Raw genomic sequence first — 5973 nt, 5'->3', positions numbered from 1 at the left:
TCTCTCTCTCTCTCTCTCTCCCCACACACACACATATAGATACACTTATATATAAGCATATGGACTCTTCTAACTTATTTTATTTAATAATTAATTTATTTTTAGTTTTCAAGATTCAGTTCCATAAAATTTTGAGTTTTAAATTTTCTCCCTCTTCCTCTCCTTACCCCTTCCCAAGACAGTTTATAATATGTATAGGCTCTATGTATAAATATACATTAATCATATTTTCCCATTAGTCATAATGCTTGCTGATGGTTTTAGGTAAATGCTACCTATAATTTTAAGGAAGATTCCATTGCTTTCTATGCTCTCTAGTGTTTTTAATAAGAATGGAAGCTGTATTTTGTCAAATAAATTTTCTGCATCTATTGAGATAATCACATGATTTGTATCAGTTTTGTTGCTGACATTATCAATTATGCTGTTAGTTTTCCTAATATTGAACCAACCTTGCATTCCTGGTATTAATCCTACCTGGTCTTTGTGTATTACTCACAAGATAAATTGCTAGGATATTTTTGCTAATATTTTATTTTAAAATTTTGCAACTATATTCATGGTCTATAATTTTCTTTCTGTTTCAGCTCTTCCTAGTTCAGGTATCAATACCATATTTGTACCATAAAAATAATCTGATAAGACTCTTTCTTCATGTATTTTCCAAAGTAGCCCATATAATATTGGAAATAATTGATCTTTAAATGCTTGATAGAAATCTCTTATAAATCTTTCTGGCCCTGGAGTTTTTTTCCTTGGGAGTTCATGGATGGCTTGTTCAATTTCTTTTCCTGAAATGGAGTTATTTAAGTATTTTATTTCTTCTTCTGTTAATCTCAGTGATTTGATTTTCTTCTTAATTTTTTAAATTAACCAAAGTTTATCTATTTATTGTTTCTTTCATAAAATCAGCTCTTAGATTTAATAGTTCAATAGTTTTTTTTATTTCAATTTTATTAATCTCTCCTTTGGTTTTCATTATTTCTAATTTGGCATTTAATTGAAGATTTTTAATTTGTTCTTTTTCTAGTTTTTTTTAGTTGCATGCCTAATTCATTGATCTCCTCTTCTATATTTTATTCATGTAAACATTTAGAGATATAAAACTTTTCCTAAGAACCACTTTTGCTGCATCCAATGAGTTCTCATATGTTATCTCATTTTTATCATTCTCTTTGAAGAAGATAATGATTGTTTCCATGATTTGTTGTTTGACCCACTCATTCTTTAGGATTGTATTCTTTAGTTTACCCTTAATTTTTAGTCTATCTTACCATGGCCTTTTATTACATATATTTTTAATTGCAGCCTGATCTGAAAAGTTTGCATTTAATATTTCCCTTTTTCTGTACTAGACTGTGAGGGTTTTATACCCTTGTACACAGTCAATTTTTGTGTGTCATATGCTGCCAAGAAAAAGACGCATTCCTTTCTATCCTCTTTCAATTTTCTTCAGAGATCTATCATAACTAAAGTGTTTAAAATTCTATCCACCTACTTAACTTCTTTCTTGTTTATTCTGTGTTTAGATTTATCTAGTTCAGTTAGGTAAAGGCTGAAGTCCCCCACTAATATAGTTTTGCTGTCTAGTTCTTCTTGTCACTTCCTTAACTTCTACTCTATTTGGATGCTCTACCATTTGGTGCATATGTGTTTAGTAATGATTTTACTTCATTGTCTAAGGTGCCTTTTAGCAGGATGTATTCTCCTTTCTGATCTCTCTTAAATCATCTATTTTTCTTTTGATTTGTCTGCAATCAGGATGGCTACCTCTTCTTTTGTTTTTACTTCAGCTGAACCATAATATATTCCACTCTAGCCTTTTACCTTTACTCTGTGTGTATTCCTCTGTTTCAAATGTGTTTCTTGTAAACAACATATTGTAGGATTATGTTTTTTAATCCATTCTGCTGTCTGCTTCCATTTCATTGGAGAGTTCATCCAATTCACATTCACAGCTATGATTACTATCTGTGTCCTTCTTTCTATTCTATCCCCTCCCCATGTTTACACTTTTCTTTCTCCTTTTTTCCTTTCCCTCCTCATTAGAATTTTACTTTTGACCACCACATTCCTCAATCTGCCCTTGCTTCTATCAGGAGCCTCCCTTTTCCCCCCTTTTCCCTTACTACATCTTCCCTCCCTTTTACCCATCCCCTTTTCTTTCCCCTTTCCCCTTCTACTCTCTATAGGACAATTTCAATTTCCATAACTAGGTATATAATTCCTTCCTTGAGCCAAATCTGATAAGAGTAAATTTCAAACAATGCTCATCTCCCTGCCTTCTTTCCCTCTATTGCAATATGCCTTTGTACCTCTTCATGTGATATAATTTACCCTTTTCTACCTCCTCCTTCTTTTCTCATTACAATCCCTTTTCACCAATTAATTAGGTTTTTTTGTTATCACATCAAAATCAACTTAAATCCATGCCCTCTGTATGTGTATATCCCTTCTAAATGTCATCATAATGATATAGTTCTGAAGAGTTTCAAGTATCATTTTCCAAGGTAGGGATTTAACAGTTTGTCCCTACTGTATACCCTGTTTTATTTTTTTTCCTTTCCTGTTTAGCTTTTAATGCCTCTCTTGCATCTTGTATTTGAAGATCAAATTTTCCATTGAACTCTGGTCTTTTTATCAGGAAAGTCAGAAACTCCCCTAATTCATTGACTGTCCTTTTCCTCCCCATGAAATAAATAGTTTATTTTAGTTTTCAATATTCACTTCCACAAGATTTTGAGTTCCAAACTTTCTCCCCATGTCTCCCCTACCCCCACCCCAAGACTGTGGGCATTCTGAATATCTCTTCCCCCAATCTGCCCTTCTTTCTATCAACACCCCTTCTCTTATCTCCTTTCCCTTCTATTTTCCTGTAGGGCAGAATCAATTTCTATATCCTATTGCCTGTATACCTTATTTTCCAGTTGCATATAAAAACAATTTTTAACATTCATTTTTAAAATTTTGGGTTCCAAAATCTCTCCATTCCTCCCTACCCACCCACCCTCATTGAGAACGTAAGTGGCTCAATAGAGATTATACATGTGTAATCATGTAAAACACTTCCATAATAGTCACATTGTGAAAGACTAAGTATATTTCCCTCCATCCTGTCCCTTGACAGGATGAAATAATGAAGAACTTGGAAGAACTAAACCTTCCTTGTTTTATTATTATTATAATATAATATATCATTAAAATTAATAAACAATATTTTATATCCTTCAATAATGAACAACTTTTTAAAAGTTGTGAAATTATTTTATATCAACCCACATAAATCATCAGCATTTCTATACATTACCAAAAAAGCCCAACAGCAAGAAATAGAAAGAGGAATTCCATTTAAAATTACTGTAGACATTAGAAAGTATTTAGCAATCTACCTGGGGAAACAAACCCAGGAACTATATGAATACAATTACAAAACACTTTTCACACAAATAAAGTCAGATATAAAAAACTGGAAAAATATTAGTTGCTAATGGGTATACTGAGCTAATATAATAAAAATGACAATTTTACCTAAGTTAATTTTACTTATTCAGTACCATAAAAATCAAATTATCAAAAATTTATTTTATAGAACTAGAAAAAATAATAACAAGTTTCATGTGGAAGAAAAAAAGATCCAGAAAATCAAGGGAAAACCTCCATAAACGCCATGTTGTGAAAAATTAACTATATTTTCCCTCATCTATCCCATTCCCCATCTATTCTATTCTATCCTTTGATCCTGTCCCTCCTAAAAAGTGCTTGCTTCTGATTACCTCCCTTCCCCCCATCTACCCTCCCTTCTATCATCCCCCGTCTCTTATCTCATTCCCACCTATTTTCATGTAGGATAAGATGGATTTCCATATCCAATTGAGTGGGTATGTTATTCCCTCCCTAAGCCAAATCTGATGACAGTAAGATTCGCTCATTCCCTCTCACCTCTCCCCACATCCCTTCCACTGTAAAAGACTCTTCTTGTCTTTTCTATGTGAGATAATTTACCCCATTCTACCTCTCTGTTTCTCCTTCTCCCAGTATAATCCTCTCTCACCTCTTAATTTTATTTTTGGATACCATCCCTTCATTTTCAACTCACCCTGTGTCCTCTGTCAACATATGTATATATGTGTGTATGTATGTATGTATGTGTATATCTATCTAAATATATATATATATGTATCTATCTATATCTATCTATATGTATACCTATATCTCTATATATAGAGATATCACTACATTTATCTATTTATATGTATATAGATATAGATATATCTATCTATATCTATATCTATCTATCTATTCCCTCCAACTATTTTAATAGTGAGAAAGGTTTCATGAGTTACAAATACTATTTTTCCATGTAGGAATGTAAACAGTTCAACCTTAAGAAGTCTCTTATAATTTCACTTTCCTGTTTACCTCTTCACGTTTTACTTGAGTCTTGTATTTGAAAGTCAAATTTTCTATTCAGCTCCGATATTTTCATCAAGAATGCTTGAAAGTCCTCTATTTCATTGAATATCCATTTTTCTCTTGAAGGATTATACTCAGTTTTGCTGGTAGGTGATTCTTGGTTTTAATCCTAGCTCCTTTGCCCTCCAGAATATCATATTCCAAGACCACCAGTCCCTTAATGTAGAAGCTGCTAAATCTTGTGTTATCCTAATTGTGCTTCCACAATACTTGAATTATTTCTTTCTGGCTGCTTGCAGTATTTTCTCCTTGACCTGAGAACTCTGGAATTTGGCTATAACATTCCTAGGAGTTTTCCTTTTGGATCTCTTTCAGGAGGTGGTTAGTGGATTCATTCCATTTCTATTTTACCCTCTGGTGCAAAGATATCAGGGAAATTTTCCTTGATAATTTCTTGAATGATGATGTATAGGCTTTTTTTTTTAATCAGGGCTTTCAGGTAGTCCAATAATTTTTAAATAATTACCCCTGGATCAATTTTACAGGTCATTTGTTTTTCCAGTGAGACATTTCACATTTTCTTCTATTTTTTCCCTTTCTTTTGATTTTGTTTTATACTTTCTTGATTTACCATAGAGTCATTAGCTTCCATTTGCTCTATTCTAATTTTTAAGGAATAATTTTCTTCAGTGAGCTTTTGGGCTTCCTTTTCCATTTGGCCAATTCTGCTTTTTAAGGCATTCTTCTCCTCATTGGATTTTTGAAATTCTTTTGCCATTGGGTTAGTCTATTTTTAAGGTGTTATTTTTTTCAGTATTTTTTTGGGTCTCCTTTAGCAAACTGTTGATTAGTTTTTATGATTTTTTTTGTATCACTCTCATTTCTTTTCTCAATTTTCCCTGAACTTCCCTTACTTGCTTCTCAAAATCCTTTTTGAGCTTTGACTTTGGTGTCTTCTTCTGGTTGTACGTTTTGATCTTCTTTGTAGTCAAAGTAAAATTCTATTGTCTGAGTTGTGTTTGCATTTCTTTGTTTGTTTTTGCACTGTTTACTCATGTTCCCAGACAATTACTTGACTTTTAAACTCTTTGTTAAGGTAGGGCTCTACTTCCAGTGTAAAGGGTGTACTATCCCAAGCTACAGAGGTTTTTTGTAGTTGTTTTCAGAGATATTTCCAGGGACCTCTAAATTTTCAGTTCTTCCAAAGATAGTATGATCAAAGTTGAGATATTTACTCCTTTCCTGGCCAGTAGCCTGTTCTATGAGTGCCCATAAGCACTCTGTTCTGCCTTTGAACTATGAGGAGGATTCCCTCTCCACCACCACCACAAGCTCCACCTTGCCAGCCTTCCTTATGGCCCCAGGACCACCACCCAAGACTGAGACCCAGATCCAAGCACTGGCAAAGCAACAGAATCCTGTCTCAGCAGCAGGCAAAGACATCCATGCAATCCCTCTCTGATCACCTCATTCATCCCCTCAGCATCTGTGGGCCAAGAGCTCTAGAAGCAGTAGTGACCCTGGGGCTGTGCCATGACTAGTTCTCAACCACTCGCCTCA

The sequence above is a fragment of the Vombatus ursinus genome, unplaced genomic scaffold, assembly GCF_900497805.2.
Source record: "Vombatus ursinus unplaced genomic scaffold, bare-nosed wombat genome assembly UNPS02014832.1, whole genome shotgun sequence".
Classification (NCBI taxonomy): Eukaryota; Metazoa; Chordata; class Mammalia; order Diprotodontia; family Vombatidae; genus Vombatus; species Vombatus ursinus.
Note: the sequence above shows the minus strand (reverse complement) of the source record.